We start from the raw sequence: 17,844 nt of genomic DNA on the forward strand, positions 1-17,844 counted from the left end.
GTCAAAGATTAGTTCTAAAAGGCCCTCAGAGATAGTTTTGTCCAATGGTCTCATCTTACAGATGGGGAAACTGAAACCTCAATGTGTAAGGGGACTTATTCAAGGTTATACACCTTGTGAGTGACAGAATGTGGGATTTGAACCCTGGTAGATATCTGATTCAAGCAAAGATCATCATCACCCCCATTTTTCTATTCATCACCTTCTTTCCACTCCTATTTCCTTTATCCTAGTTCAGAATCTCATCAACTCTCACCTGTATTGTCGACATAGTATTCTAATTCTCTTTGCCTCGACTGTCTCCTCTGTCCAATCTATTTTTCACATGGTTTCCAAATTGGTGTTTCTTAAATGTAGTTCTGACCATGCCGCTCCCTTAATTAAAAAATTATGAATAACTCCCTAATGCCTATATGATAAAGACCAACTACTAAGCATAGCACTTGAAGCCCTCTAAAATCTAGCTTTCATCTGCCTTTCTAGTCTTATTTCATATTACTTTCCTCCCTGCATCCCAAGCTACGCTGCTAGATATTCCTCGTACAGGGTATTCTATAGCCTAACAGAATGAATTGGGTTTAAGGCTTGGTTTTTGAGAAAGAAATCTAGCCAGTAAACCTGAAGTTAAGGAGGCAGCCTTCAGCCATTGAAATGGAGCACAGAGAGGAGGCAGAGGCAGAGGCAGGGGCAAATGAAGCCTTAAACCCAGTTCACTCTGGAGCTTATAGATTGGACAATAGGTCCCTGCCCTCTTAGCACAGAGTCAATGTAAATACCAAATAGTGACTGTTTCTCTTTTGGTCAGGAACCCTGAGGGTCTTCCCCTCCTAATTGGATTTTTTTTGAGTTTGATTAAAGGGGCCATCCCTTCATTAACTTCTTAGAGAGGCCGTTCAGTAAATGAGGGCTACCTCATTCAAAGTGAGAACCTGAAAAGACCTTAGTGTGAAAGGGCCAGGGTCTCCCAATGCATCCTGGGCCATCTCCAGTCATCCTGGTGAATATCAGGCCACTGGACCCAGATGGCTCTGGAGGAGAAAGTGAGGCTGGTGACCTTGCACAGCCCTCCCTCACTCTAATCAAAATCAATTGCCATTCATATCATCATTTCCTTGATTTCATGGTCCTCTTGGAGAACAAAGGACAAACACAACAACAACAACTTATATCCTGCCTCTCTTTCTTTGTACAAATGCTCCTCATGCTTGGATTATCCTCCCTCTTCACATCTTTCTTCAGTTCCTTCACAGCAAATCTCAGATGCCACCTCTTATAGTTAAATAAAATAACATACCAAACACTCCGTAAGCTGTTGGGTACGATATAAATGCTATCTATTGTTGTTCAGTTGTTTCAGTTTCAGTTGTGTCTGACTCTTCATGGTCTCATTGGGAATTTTCTTGGCTGTAGTGATTTGCCATTTCCATCTCCAACTCATTTTATATATGAGGAAACTGAGGCAAACAGGGTTAAGTGACTTGATCAGGATCACACAGCTAGTAAGTATCTGAGGCCAGATTTGAACTTGGAAAGATGAGTCTTCCTGCACCATTTAGACTACCTTCTTAATGCCACACTCCCCACACTCCAGCGATGAGTGTTCTCTCTTGATTGGAATTATTTGCATACTCTGTAAATACTTTATACTTACTTGCCTGCATGCATTTTATATCTCCTGGTAGAAGATAAGCTACTACAGGCCACCCCTGTTTTATTTTCTCTTTGTGCCTATCACAGTGCCTTCAACATGGTAGATACTTAAATATTTGTAGAAAGGAACTGAAGTTCAGCTAGAATTCCCTTAAAAAGATCAACATGTATTTTAATTTTGTAGGCTTTATAAATGGACACACATCTTTTCAAAGAGGGACCTGTGAAACTGTGAATAGTTGGGTGCAATCTGCCAAGACATACTCTTTCCAAAGCTAAAAGATCCCAAGTCCAGGAGGCTATTGGAGTAAGAGAAACATATGCCCATGGAAGGGGGCTCACACAGAGGGCACAGTGAAGAGATTGGCACAACTAATGGCTCACATACACCCTACCCACTTCCATATGCTATGATCAGATGTCTAAAGTACACAAGAATGGCTCTTCTACTCAGATTAGCTGGTATTCTAAAGGGCAATACATGCATCCAGAATCGTGTCACCACATTCACCAGGTCAAGCAGGAGATTCTAGGGGGGAGGAGGAGCAACATCCCAGACCTGAGTGTAGGGCTCCATTTACTATCTACCATCCAGCAGGATGATAGTTTTCCATCAATTCTAACAGCTTCTTGGAGTGCTCTTCATAATTGGTCTGAACCAGTCACATCCATGCTAAATAAGTATAAAATTATCCCTCAGGACAGCCTGATTTTCACCTCCCACATCACGTGTGGAACTTCAGTGGTCTTCAGTTATATCATATTCCAGCCTCCTATTGCAACATGGTATGGCATGATCTTTTGAGTCAGAAGACCTGAGTTCAAATCTAACCATTGATGCTTGCTATCTGTGTGTCCTTGGATGATTCTCTTAACTACTCTGGGCTTCATTTATTTAGCTATAAAATGAGAATATTAGACAGCATGGTCTTTGATGTTCCTTTTCATTCTAGATATGTAGGCCTGTGATGATTTTCTCCTCGATAACCCTCCCTTCAGCATTTCAGGCAGTTTTCTTGGGATTTTGTTTCTGTTTGCGATATATTTTAAGATACCTTTCAACCCTTCCAGTCTGTATTTTTGTCTAGACCTGCATGGGGAACTCTTTCTATCAATGCAGATGAAGAAGTACCCTGAAATTTGTGGGCTTGGAGATCACTCTGGCCACTGAGAGGCTGTGTCTTGCTCAGCATCATGTAGCCAGGAGTTATCAGATGTGAGACTCGATCTCTGGCCTTCCTGACTTCAAGGCCAGCCATTTATCCACTGTGTCTTTTTTTTGTTGCATGATCTCTTCTTAAAGTACCCTCAGATTACTTAGGGTTGTAGAATTTAGAGTTGGAAGAGAGGTAACACATCATCTACATCAACCTCTTCATTCTTAGATAGGCATATTGAGTTTCAGGAGAGACTTACCCAAGGAATCTAGAAAGGTAAAATGATTTGTTCAAGGTTAAATATAGATTAAGTTTTATCATTAACCCTTTAACATTAATTTTTTTCAGAAGGCAGGTGGTAAAATATAAAGTACATTGGGCAACACAAACTCCTCTGATCTTAGTGAATTCCTGAGTTCCCTATTCCTTAAGCTATATTCCTTTATATGCAAAAGGGACACCACCATCTTTTCTACTTCTGGTCAGAATGAATGTGGAGCACTGGGTTCAGTTCTAAGCAACACATTTTAGGAAGGAAGGGCATTCCTGCTTGTTCTCAAGACAACAAAAGTAGAAGAAATGGGTAGACCATGCAGAAGCAGATGTAGGCTTGAGGTTAGCAAAACTTCCTGACAAAGATAGCTCTCCAAAGATAGCATGAATTGCCTCGGGAGGTCCTGGAGTTCCCTAACACTAGACGTACTCAAGTGCAGACTCGATGACCAGGTAAACAATCATGTTGTGGAAGTGGTTCCTCTTAGTGTGTGACTTGGAGTAGGTGGCTACTGAGGGGCCTTCCATCTATGAGCTTCTGTGAATCTGTCAGGTATAAGCGGACTCAGATCTGCTCCTGCCTAGCCAGTCTAATCTGGCTGCAGTTGCTTTTCCCCAGCCTTCCATAGTTCCCCTCGTACCAGAGAAATCATTGTGGCCTGCTTGCTGAGCAGAGTTGCTGTAATGGGGTGTGGAAAGACAAGGGCAGCTCTTGATGTGGCTAGGGTTTGTTCCGTTCAACAACTGAAAGGTATGGAAGGAAGCTGGATTTGAAGAAAAGTTAGCATCCACATAGCCTGAAGTCATCTCAATCATCAGTGTACTTTATCTGCCATGTTCTACATTTAAGAACTGTCTAGCATGGAAGAGGGGAGGTGGGGTGGTGGAGAGCTAAAGCAGAAATACTGCAATAACTGGCTGTTTGATTCTGCTTTTCATTTAGGAAATTTGATAATTTGAAACAAAATTTGCTTCAAATCAGAAATGTTATTTATGAATTAGACTATTGTCTCTATGAAAGGAGAGAGAGAGAGGGAGAGAGAGAGAGAGAGAGAGAGAGAGAGAGAGAGAGAGAGAGAGACAGAGAGAGACAGAGAGAGACAGAGACAGAGGGAGACAGTGTGTTAGCAATCAAAGTGGGCTCTTAGCACTTAGTTCAACCAAGTGCCCTTGAAGAGTTTGGCCTTTATTTCCTTGATTAAATTAGGAGTCCTTGGTGACCTCCTTGACTCAAGGGAAAGCCTAGTTTACATGGGTTGGAGTGACATGTTTGTGACATCAGAGGCTTTTAGGCCATGTGGGTTTAAGTCACATCTTTGTGACAATTTTAGGTCGCGTGGGTGAGTCTCATGTGTGACTCACCCTTGACCCTGAAAAAGATATAAAACCAGGAACTGGCTTTCTCTTTTTTGGAGCTCTGACCCATAGCAGTGGTGGCATGCATGACTCTGGGCCAGCACTTGTTATGAGCTCCTGGGCTGAAATTAGATGCTGGTAACTATGAATTGTATTTGGCCTGTCTGTCGATGTTTGTAATTTGTTTGTATTTGCTCTGAAGCTCAGGGTGCTGGCATTTCCCCCTGAACTAAGTGAATAGTATTTGTATGCTGAATTAAAGTAAGCCTGTTAACCCCTTAACATTGCTTTCCTTAGTAAAGCAGATCAAAAGAGCCTGAGCTTGCAGCATTCTGTGAGCTGGTTGTTGTTGATTTTACACCCCCCACAGCAGCTGCTAGCTGAATTGTTGAAACAAACAGAGAGACAGAGAGAGACAAAGAGAGAGACAGAGAAAGAAGGAATCATGCTTTCCTAGAGTTCTTAGAGGATACAAAAGTTACAGCCAGTATTAGGACCTGATTTGTTGTTGATCATCAGTGTGGCATGGTTGATAGAACACTGGACTTGGAGTTAGGTACCTTGGATTTGAATCTTGGCTTGGACAACTTCCATCCTCTTCAAAAACTTTCAAATGGTCTCCATTGTGCACAGGCTAAAACTCATACTAATGTAAGACCTTCCTCAATTTTCCCCAACTTCTTTTTCTAATCTTACCCCCATCACTTATCTGTTTGCTCACTGCTCAGAATCAGCTCTGTACTTTCTTGCTTTCCCACCTCTGTACCTTGGCTCACAGAATCCCTCACAGAATATACTATTATATACCTTTCAGAATCTTATTCATCGACGGCGGAGCCAAGATGGTGGCTGGAAAGCAGGGACTTGCATGAGCTCCCTGCCAAGTCCCTCCAAAAACCTATAAAAATGGCTCTGAACAAATTCTAGAACTGCAGAACCCACAAAATAGCAGAGGGAAGCAGGGCTCCAGCCCAGGATAGCCTGGATGGTTGCTGGGTGAGGTCTATCGTGAACGGAGCTGGGAGTGGAGTGGGGCAGAGCCCAGCGTGGGCCGTGAGGACCAAACAGACAAGGAGCTGGGCGGAACAGGCCCTAGCACCCTGAATCAGTGAGCCATGGCAGTTACCAGACTTCTCAACCCACAAACACCAAAGACAATAGAGAAGAAATGCAGAACCCATGAAATAACAGAGAGAAGCAGGGCTTCAGGCCAGGACAGCCTGGATGGTCACTGGGTGAGGTCTATCGTGCATGGAGCTGGCAGCGGAGGGGAGCAGAGAAGAGCAGAGGGGAGCAGAGCCCAGTGTGGGTGGTGGCAGGACCAACCAGACCGGGAGCCATGCAGAACAGGCCCTAGCGCCCTGAATCAGTGAGCTGTGGCAGTTACCAGACTTCTCAACCCACAAACACCAAAGACGGCAGAGAAGGTTAGTGGGAAAAGTTGTGGGGACAGAGTGAAAGGAGTTTGCAGTTTGGCCACCACCCTGGAGGCAGCAGAGGTGGTACAGCTACAGAACTACAGCTGGAGTTGCTTCCTGCCCCAGGCCCACCTGGTGGGAGGAATTAAGTGGCAGATCAGAGCAGGAGTACAGAGACTGCTTAAGATCTGAGTCCAGTCTAGGTAGGTGGCTCTTGGGGAAGGAGGAGTGCTGGCATTGCAGAGCTGGCTGTATAGAAATAGCTCTGAAAACAACAGTGCATTCCCTCAAGCTTGGAACAAAGTACCTTTACTCTACAAGCAGTCATAGCCCCACAAAAAACTCAAGGGTCAAGTAAGTTGGCTGGGAATACGGCCAGGCAGCGAAAACACACTCAAATTTAGTCTCAGACTTTGAAATCTTTCTTTCGTGACAAAGAAGACCAAAACATACAGCCTAAAGAATGCAACAAAGTCAAAGAGTCTACATCAGAAGCCTCCAAGAAAAACATGAACTGGTCTCAGGCCATGGAAGAGCTCAAAAAGGATTAGGAAAAGCAAGTTAGAAAAGTAGAGGAAAAATTGGGAAGAGAAATGAGAAGGATGCGAGAAAACCATGAAAAACAAGTCAATGACATGCTAAAGGAGACCCAAAAAAATACTGAAAAATACACTGAAGAAAACAACACCTTAAAAAATAGACTAACTCAAATGGCAAAAGAGTTCCAAAAAGCCAATGAGGAGAAGAATGCCTTGAAAGGCAGAATTAGCCAAATGGAGAAGGAGGTCCAAAAGACCACTGAAGAAAATACTACCTTAAAAATTAGACTGGAGCAAGTGGAAGCTAGTGACTTGATGAGAAATCAAGATATTATAAAACAGAACCAAAGGAATGAAAAAATGCAAGACAATGTGAAATATCTCATTGGAAAAACCACTGACCTGGAAAATAGATCCAGGAGAGATAATTTAAAAATTATTGGACTACCTGAAAGCCATGACCAAAAAAAGAGCCTAGATACCATCTTTCAAGAAATTATCAAGCAGAACTACCCTGATATTCTAGAGCCACAGGGCAAAATAGAAATTGAAAGAATCCACAGATTGCCTCCTCAAATAGATCCCAAAAAGAAAACTCCTAGGAATGCTGTCACCAAATTCCAGAACTCTCAGGTTAAGGAGAAAATACTGCAAGCAGCCAGAAAGAAACAATTTGAGTAGTGTGGAAAAACAATCAGAATAATACAAGATCTAGCAGTTTCTACATTAAGGGATCGAAGGGCTTGGAATACGATATTCTGGAGGTCAATGGAGCTAGCATTAAAACCTAGAATCACCTACCCAGCAAAACTGAGTATCATGCTCCAAGGCAAAATATGGATTTTCAATAAAATAGAGGACTTTCAAGCTTTCTCAGTGAAAAGACCAGAGCTGAATAGAAAATGTGACTTTCAAACACAGGAATCAAGAGAAGCATGAAAAGGTAAACAAGAAAGAGAAATCATAAGGGACTTAGTAAAGTTGAAGTGTTTTGTTTACATTCCTACATGGAAAAATGATGTGTATGATTCATGAGACCTCATCATTAGGGTAGCTGAAGGGAATATGCATATATATATATGTATATATATACACATATATATACATATATATGTGTGTGTGTGTAAGTATATATGTATGTGTATATATATATATATATAGAGAGAGAGAGAGGGCACATTGTGAGTTGAAAATGAAGGGATGATATCTAAAAAAAATAAAATCAAATTAAAGGATGAGAGAGGAATATGTTGAGACAGTGAGAAAGGGAAAGATAGAATGGGGTAAATTATCTTGCATAAAAGTGGCAAGAAAAAGCAGTTCTGTAGGAAGGGAAGAGGAGGCAGGTGATGGGGAATGAGTGAATATTGCTCTCATCAGATTTGACCTGAGGAGGGAATACCATACACACTCAATTGGGTATTTTACCCCACAGGAAAGAAGGAGGAAGAAGATAAAAAAGGGGGAATGTTAGAAGGGAGGTCAGGTAGGGGGAGGAGGTAATAAAAAACAAACACTTTTGAAAAGGCACAGGGTCAAGGGAGAAAATTCAATAATGAGGGATAGGTTAGGAAGGAGCAAAATATAGTTAGTCTTTCACAACATGAGTATTGTGGAAGGGTTTCACATAATGATACGCATGTGGCCTATGTTGAATTGCTTGCCTTCTTAGGGAGGGTGGGTGGGAAGGGAATAGGGGAGAGAATTTGGAACTCAAAGTTTTAAAAACAGATGTTCAAAAACAAACAAAAAAAAGGTTTTGCATGCAACTAGGAAATAAGATACACAGGCAATGGGGCGTAGAAATTTATCTTGTCCTACAAGAAAGGAAGGGAAAAGGGGATGGGAGGGGAGTGGGGTGACAGAAGGGAGGGCTGACTGGGGAACAGGGCAACCAGAATAAATGCCATCTTGGAGTGGGGGGGGAGGGTAGAAATGGGGAGAAAATTTGTAATTCAAACTCTTGTGAAAATCAATGCTGAAAACTAAATATATTAAATAAATTAAATAAAATTTAAAAAGAATCTTATTCATCTTTAAAGGCTCAGCTTAAGTTTCACTTTTACTACAAAACCTTCCCTGAGTATCCCAATTGGAAGTAACTTCTCTTTATTATGAACATCTGCAAAATATTGTTGTCACTCATCTGACACATAACATATATTACATTGCATGCTTATTTATTGCTTCATGTTTTACTTTCTTAATTACACTGTTGTTTTGACAGCTGATTGAACATGGCAGCATTGTATGTGAGGGAGAAGGAAGAGTCAAAGGTGAAATTGAGATTTTGTGTCTGAATGATGGGTAGAATACCAATGCCATTTACTAAAATAGATCAGTCAATCAACAGTCAAAAAAATTTACTGAACATCTATTACATGCCAGATATCGTGCTAAGTTCTAGAGATACAAAGAAAGGCAAAAGACAGCTTCTGCTCTAAAGGAGTTTATAGTCTAGTGGAGGAGAAAACATGCTAATAACCATGTACAAATAACATAGGTTAAATTGGAGATAATCAACAGAAGGATGGTACTAGAATTAAGAAGGATAATAATAGGTTTCTTGTAGATGATGGAATTTTTGCTGGGACTTGAAGAAGGCTAGGGAATCCAAGAAGGGGAGATGAGGAGGGAGAGAGTTCCAAGCATAAAGCTGTGATTGAAAATTCTTGGAGTCAGGACGTAGTGTTTTGTTTGAGGAACACCAGGGAAGCCATGGTGATGAGACCGGTAAGAGAAAGATTTAGGATAGGAAAGATGATGTGTTCAATTTTTGACATGTTAAATTTGAGATGCCAGAAGGGAAACCAGGTGAGATATCTAAAAGGCCATTAGGGATAAGGAATTGGAATGTGAGGGATATAATTGGGGACTGATTTAGGAAATATTTCCATAGAGGTGAAAACTTAACCTAGGGGAGCTGATGAATTCAATAGGAATAAATGTTGAGAAAGAAGAGAAGAAGGAGTAAGACAGATTCTTGAGGAATACTCATATTTCAGGTTTGGAAGAAGCCAATGAACTAGATAAGGAGGAAAGGAAAAAAAGCGCTCAATTTCATGGAAGTCCAGGGAGGAGAAAATCTCCAGAAGGAGGAGGTCATCAACAGAGTTAAGTACTGCATAAGAATCAAGGAAGATTAGGGCCACCAGAAATGTTGTCATATGGATAAGGGATTAGATTTGTTCTGTTTGTCTGCCAAAAATGGAACCAGCAGCAATGAGTGAAAGTTGCAAAGTGACAAATTCATGCTTGATTCCAAGAACAATTTCCCAGCAATCAGTTTGCCAAAATTGGAATGGGTTGGCTTGGAGGCCACTGGATTCACTCTAATGGGAGACCTTCAAGAACAGACTGGATGATGATTTATTGTGATTGTTTTCCCTCTCTAAAATTTTGTGATTTATATTTGAGAAAGCAATTTCAGTCAAGTGGTAATAGCTAGCATTTATAGAAATGCTATACTATAGAGTGCTTTAAGTAAGGTCTGCAAGGCCCTTTACATATATTATAATATTCGATCTTCATGACAACCATGAGAGGTAAATGCTATTTTTAGCCTCATTTTATGGAAGAGGTAACTGAGGCAGACAGAAGTTAAATGACTTGCCCAGAGCCACACAACTAGTAAGTGTATGTATGAATCAGTATTTCAACTCAGGTGTTTCTGACTCCGAATCCAGTGCTCTATCTTCTTTTCCACTTTCCTGCACTAATCAGAGTCAGAATCCTAAATGCCAAGGGTATGAAGAGAGAATAGATGGTGAAGAAATGGAGAAAGACAGTAGTTGAAAAAAAGTGTGGTTGTTGCTTTTTTTCCAATAAAGATAAACATCTCACTGAGTAACTGAATCTCTTGCCTTTTAGCCAATTCTTGGATTATAGAATCATAAATCTAGAGCTAGAAGGGAGCTTTATAATGTATGATAAATTAGAGTGCATCCAGAGGAGGATGACGAGGATAGTCAATGCCAATAAACATTTATTAAGCACCTACTATGTGCCAGGACTGTTAATAAATTTTTTAACATATCACTTTTTCAATTACATGAAAACTTTTAACATTTTTTAAATAAAATTTTGAGTTCCAAATTCTCTTCTTCCTTGAGATGGCACACAATTTGATATCAGTTCTACACGTTCAGTCATGCAAGAAATATTTCCATATTGGTCATGTTGTGAAAGAAAACACAGACCAAAACAAACAAACAAGAAAATAAAAAAGTAAAAAGAAATAGCATTCTTTGATCTACATTAAGAATCCATCAGCTCTTTCTCTGGAGGTGGATAACATTTTTCATCATGAGTCCCTTGAAATTGTGTTGGATCATTGTATTGCTGAGAATAGCCATGTTATTGCACAATATTACTGCTACTGTGTCCAATGTTCTCCTGGTTCTTCTCACTTCTCTTTGTATCAGTTTATGTAAATCTTTCCAGGTTTTTCTGAAATCATCCTGCTTGTTATTTCTTATAGCATAATAGTATTCCATCACAATCATACATCACGACTTGTTTAGCCATTCTGCAATTGATGGGTATCCCCTCAATTTCCAATTCTGGCCACCACAAAAAGAGCTGCTAGAAATATTTTTGTACATATAAGTCCTTTTCCTTTTTTCAAAAATCTTGTTGGGATACATACCTTGTAGATATGATGCTGGGTGAAAAGGTATGTATAATTTTATAGCCTTTTGGGCGTAGTTGCAAATTGTTCTCCAGAATGGTAGGCTCAGTTTAAAACTCCACCAACAGTTCTTTAATGGCCCATTTTTTTCCCACAGACCCTTCAACATTTATCATTTTTCTTTTCTGTCATATTATCCAATCTGACAGGTGTGAGGTGGTACCTCATAGTTGTTTTAATGTGCATTTTTTTCTAACCAATAGTGATTTAGAGCACTTTTCATGTGACTATAGATAGCTTTGATTTTGTCTTCTGAAAACTTCCTGTTCATATCCTTTCTGATAAATTTGACTCAGTTATCTCTATATTTGAGAAATGAGGCCTTTATTAGAGAAATGTGTTGTAAAATTTTTCACAGTTTTCTACTTTGCTTCTAATCTTGGCTGCTTTGGTTTTGTTTGTGCAAAATCTTTTTTAATATTTTTTAATTTAATGCAGTCAAAACTATCTATTTTACATCCCATAATGCTATCTCTTATTTGGTCATAAATTCTTCCCTTATCCATTGATCTAACTATTCCTTGCTGCTCTGATTTGCTTATGGTATCACTCTTTATGTCTAAATCATGTACCCATTTCACTGTATCTTGGTATCTTGGTATCTGGTGTGAATGTTGGTCTATACCTAGTTTCTGCAAACTGATTTCCAGTTTTCCCAACAGTTTTTGTCAAATAGTGAGTGCTTTTCCCAATGGCATGGAAATTTGGGTTTATCAAATACTAGAAAACTATGGTCATTTACTAATGTGTATTAGTTACATAATCTATATCACTGGTCTGCTACTCTATTTCTTAGTCAAGAATGTATTGTACTGGTAATTACTATTTTGCGATACAGTCTGACATCTGGTAGAGTTAAGCCATATTCCTTCATATGTTTTTAAGTCTTCTCTTCTCCAGGCTAATTATCCTCAAATCCTTCAAGCAATCTTTATATAGCATAAACTTGTGGTCCATTACTGCCCTGGTTTCCTCTTTAGCAAGCACCTTCCCTCCTTCCCAGCTTATCATTCACTGTAATACATTATAATAATACATTACCCAAGTACTTTATTGCTATGCTATAATGCCCATGTAATGACAGAAAAATTAATTTTTCCCTGCCTAATTCAATTTGAGACTGAATTGCATAGATATTTTCATATAGCAGAGGAGCTGTCTGCCATCACCTTTTAGTGAAGTCAGTCTGTTTTCTGGTGACAGAGCAGGCATTGAGCCACCCTCCTTTCTGGATTGATATCACTGTAGAAAAACATTAATTTCTGAATGCAAATTACATAAGGGAGATGTATATCTTATAACTATTTATTGAATAGAGGTAAGAGTCATTAATTTTTTTTTTGTTTTCCTGGTCCTGTGAATTCTTAATCTCAGGCTCACTGATATCATAGCTGGGATACTTCATGCACTCCTCCCTTGCTCCCCAACCAAGGATGTGCCATACTGAACCACAGAACAAAGTAGTTCAATATTTTAATTTTGTTTTTCAGTCAAAATCTTACTAACTGTTATGTTTGGCCAAGCCTACACAGTCATCTAAGCCATACTTATCTGCATTTCTTTGCATTTGCTCCTACCTATTCACCACCCCACCCCCATTTCCTGAAAGAATATATAAGAACAGAGACTACTTTTATTGCCTCCCTGTACTGTACCCCTACTTCAAAAAAAGAGGAAAAAAGAGAAGAAAGACTGACTCGCTTCCCAAATGTATTATATCTTTGGACAATTTACAAATTTGCATTTTCAATACTGGTTTTGGGAGTTGTTATTCTAGGCTTAAGTACATGATGAATAGAAAGTTCTTTGTAATATTTTAATGTGCCTTACACATACAAGTATTCCTGCATAATGACAGAATTCTTATTCTGGAGACAGTAGAAAGGAATATTGAGAAGGCCTCAAGAGGGGAAAAGGAGGATGGAAAAAGTGGACTTGTTAAATACTGATGATTGGAAGGCACGAGAAATCTGAAGGCAGGGCATTAGATTTGGCAAATGGTCAACCATTTTTTCTTTGTTCTGATGAGACTGAGTTATTGTGCTTCTCTTGGCTGGGACAGTCTTCTTTTTTGTTGTTGTTTTTTTTTTTGGCAGGGCAATTGGGGTTAAGTGACTTGACCAAGGTCGCAGAGCTAGTACATGTGTCAAGTGTCTGAGGCCGGATTTGAACTCAGGTCCTCCTGACTCCATGCCTGGTGCTCTACTCACAGTGCCACCTAGCTGCCCCCAGGGACAGTCTTCTACAGGCTCTCTGCCCTGACCCAAAGTCCTCCAAAGTAAAAACCAACTACAACTGAACATCATGGCCACAGTATAAGGTCTCTGGTCCCAGTGTCCTGAACAAAGACCCATAGAGAGAAATGTAAAGCTTACCTCTCTAGGCTTGGCATTCTGTTCAGTTCCTTCAACTACAGTTATCCCTTCTATATCATAGGGATTAGGGGTGCGGTGCCCCTGCGATCTGGAAAACCCATGTAAAATTTCTTGGCCCTTTTTTTGTACCAGAGAAGAAGTCTGAATTTTTAAAAGTTTTTCTTTTATGGGGTGTTTATAGTATCTTCTTGTAAAATTTGGGTTAAGTGTTTGGTCGTAAGGCTCTGCATCATCTGCTGGCCTTAGCATATCATCTGTGGCTTCTCCTGCATGCTGGTGTTATTGGCCTTACACCTCCACAGCAGCTGCTAGTAACACTGTTGTTACAGTTGGGAGAACCAAGAAAGGCTTTACATAGAAGCGATGCTTGAGTTGAGTTTTGAAGAAAATCAGGGATTCCAAGCAGTCGAGGTAAGGAAAGAGTAGTCTAGGCATATTCCAGGAAAGAGTATTCTAGTGCAGGGACAAGGACATAAGAGGTAGAATACCATATTTGAGGAATAGTTATAAGGTTTATATGGCTGGACCAGCAACTGAATGGAGGAGAATAATGTGAAACAAGGCCAGAAAGGCTATTTCTCTAAGTTTGAGAATTCCCATAGAATGAAATCCAAGGCCCATTTCCCTGTGGGATTGCACATTCTTCTGAAGAACTTGGAACTTTCTAACTTGCTTATGCTATGAGGATAGGAAGAGAATCTTACAACTCAGTGCAACCCATTTAACTCCAACCAAGAGATAATCCAACTGAAGCATGGTGGTGGTGGTGGTGGTGGTGGTGGTGTGTGTGTGTGTGTGTGTGTGTGTGTGTGTGTTATAATACCACCCCTCTTCTGGCTATACCAGTCTACATGTAGATATTCTGGTGACGTATTAAAAAGAGAAAATGAGGTATGTAGTAACAAAGTAACTCTGTGATCCAGCAAATCAGGCATACAATTTCAGGCCCTGTATATTGTGTGTGTGTGTGTGTGTGTGTGTGTGTGTGTGTGTGTGTGTGTGTGTGTGCCCTTATTGTTGGCATTGGTAACTTGGAAAGCTGAATGGATTGGGGGAGGGATGAGAAAGAAATGATTGATAAAGAAAATCTAAAGCCCATGTACATGTTATCAACTCCTTTCACCTTGGGGCTGAATTTTTATATATATAAAATGAGAATTCTTCACCAGATGGCTTCTGAAGTCTTTCCCACCTCTAGTTATATGATCTTCTGGCCTTCTCTTTTCACTAAACACCAATGCAAAGCAGCTTGTGCTATTCCTCCATTTTCTACTCCTTTTCATGGTTGGCAAGAGTGGGAAACCACAGAATTTTTGCAGTGAGAAGGATTTGTTGGCTATCTAGGTAGTCCAACCTAAAACCTGAAGGAATAGCCATTATAACATACCTGACAAGTCATTTCTGAGCCTCTGCTTAAAGCTTCTAAGGTGGAGGAACTCATCATTGCCCAAGGTAGCACATTACTTTTTGGAACAACTCTAATTGTTAGGAATTTTTTTTCTTACATCAGGCTTATATACACACATATAACATACGTGTGTGTGTGTGTGTGTGTGTGTGTATATATATATATATGACATATGTATATATATATATAGATATATATTTTCATTTTTCCAGGCATTGCTGCTGGTTCTGCCCTTTGTGGATCAACAGAACAAATTTAATACCTCTTCCATAGGACAAGTCTTTGGAGATTTGAAAAAAAAAAGCTTTCATGTATCCCCTGAATCTTTTTTTTTTCTATTGGCTAAGTATACCCAGTTCCTTCAATCTAAACCCATGTGTCATGGCCTCAGTGCCCTTCTCCGTAGCCATCCTCTGGACACTCTCTAGCTTATCAATGTTCTTCTTAGATACAGGGAGAACTGGACAAAACGCTACAGGTGAGATGTGATGAGGTCAGAGTATTGTCACCTCCCTTTTTCTGAAGGTGTAGTGGATAGAGCACTAGGTTTAGAGTCAGGAAGATCTGACTTCATATTTGGCCTCAGATACTTACTAGCTGTGTGATTTCAGGCAAGTCATTTAACCTCTATTTGCCTCAGTTCCTCATCTGTAAAATGGAGACACACTGGTGATGGAAATGGCAAAACACCCCAGTATCTTTGCCAAGAAAACTCCATAGACAAGAGTCCGTGGGGTCACATAGAGTTATACATGGCACAACAACAAACTGCTGCTGCCACCCCTTTTAATATAGCCCCAAACCAAATTATGTCTTTTCTACTTCCATATCACACTGATGATTCACATTGAGTTTGAAGTCCACTCCAATGCAAGATCTTTTTCAGAACAATTGCCATCTAGTCATACTTTCCCTGTCATATACTCACCAAGTTGATTTGCCCCATATTTGTGTAACCCTATGGATCAATCTGGATCTGGTATTATCTCATTACTCCTTCCTGAACCAAATTAAAAGAGTGATTTCTTTCTGTAGTTTTTGATATTAAGATCCTTTTTTTTTTAACAATGTGGCATCCTATAATATCACTGATCTTTGCAGGAAGGAATCTCCATCTGCAAGGAATGGAGAGTTTTGTTCAGATAAAATTAAATTCTTTTTGCAACAAGGAGTGGGGCTTCCTTTTCAATGCTCCTGGGAAGAAATTAAGAAACATTAGCTCTTGGAAAGTGTGGCTGCTGTTGGATTGGGTTCTAAATAAATGCCTAAGTAACCTTAGGGAGCTGTGACATGGTGCCTTCCATGTATTGAGAACAGAGAGAGATTCATGGACATAGAACCTGGAGATGGAGAAGGGAGGCCCAAGATAATGTTGTCCAGCTCTTTAGTCCAAACTAGGAAGCTTATGTATAATGTCTTTGACATTTTATTACTTGTCCTCCATGGATTCATTTCATTAATCACTTATCTACTGTTTTATTTTTCTCCTTCTATTCTTAGTGTCAAACACAGTACCCGGCACACAGTAGGTGCTTAATAAATGCTATGATATTGATTGAGCTGAACAATATTAATATGGCAAAGAATTCTTATAGAGAGTGTGGTGGGATACAAAGAAGAAGGGTCTCTGGACTTCCCTATTCTCCAGCAGGGAAGATAAGATATGAAAACATTAAATAATAATACAAGGCTTCATAAGTGCAGTATACAAGGGGCATTGTTGTATAGTGGTTAAAGAACTAGCCCCAAAACTGGGAAGACCTGGGGTCAAGTCCCATTTCTGATACATATTGGCTGTGTGATCCAGGGAAAATCATTGACCCTCTCTCTGCCTCTTGGTTTCCTTGGCTTTCTTCAAGTCTCTGCTAAAACTTCACTATCTACAAGAAGCCCTTCCAGATGTTCCTAATGCAAGTGCCTTCATTCTGTTGATTGTACCCAATTTATCTTGTATCTTTATACCTAGGTGTTTGCATGTTGTCTATTCTCCATCAGACTGTGAGCTCTTTTGTCTTTCTTTGTATTCTCAGAACTTAGTACAATGCCTGGCTCATAGTAGGAGTTGAATAAATGTTTGACTGTCTTAGTACTCTAAATGCTCTAGTCAATTGTCTAAGTCTGTAAATTGTAGAGAAGGTGCCAATTTGTACTGATGGAGGGAGTTTCCTCTTTAGGTAATTCCCTATATCAATGAAACCACAGGTCTAGTCTCCATCCCTATAGGTGAAGTATAATTGGAATTTTTACAAAATGCTATAGGGATTGAGGGTTTCATCTGTATCCTGGTGCTAAGGCACTTAACAGGAAGGAATACATATTCATGTAGTGCCTATCATGGGCCAGGCAGTGTGCTAAGCACTATACAAATACTTCACGTGATCTTCTCAATAACCTTTATCCCCATTTTGTGTTTGAGGAAACTGAAGCAAGCAGACTTGCCCAGGGTCACAGAGCTGGTAAGTCTCTAAAATTGGATTTTAATTCAGGTCTATCCACTGTGCCACCCGCTTGCCCCTAGTGGGGACAATGTTGTTCTCTTGCTGTTGATGATTTTTGTGAGGAATTACCAATTTTCTCATTTTCAAGTCCTTACTGCCATGTATGGGAGTCTTCTGTTTTATGGCCCCTAGGGACTATCAGCTTATGTTTCTATTTGGATTTTGCTCTGTTCCCCTCCACAAATATGCCCACCCAAAGTACTTCACCAGTGCTATCTTTGTAGATGGGGGTAGGGGGGAATTGGTGGTTGTTGTTGGAGGTGGGGGATTGAGGAGGGGATAGTGGCAGGAACAATGTCCCTGGACTTACCCCAGTGAGACAATAGAGCTTCTTGTGATGACGTGAATTTAAACATAAAAAAACCATCCCATCCCAACTGTCCTTTTTTCCTCCCTCAAAACCCTGGAGGGGGAGTGACATCTGAAGGAAAGACTTAAGCCGGAGATGTTTTTACAACCAAGGAGGCTAAGATATTTCAA

Source organism: Trichosurus vulpecula, chromosome 1, assembly GCF_011100635.1.
Source record: "Trichosurus vulpecula isolate mTriVul1 chromosome 1, mTriVul1.pri, whole genome shotgun sequence".
Classification (NCBI taxonomy): domain Eukaryota; kingdom Metazoa; phylum Chordata; class Mammalia; order Diprotodontia; family Phalangeridae; genus Trichosurus; species Trichosurus vulpecula.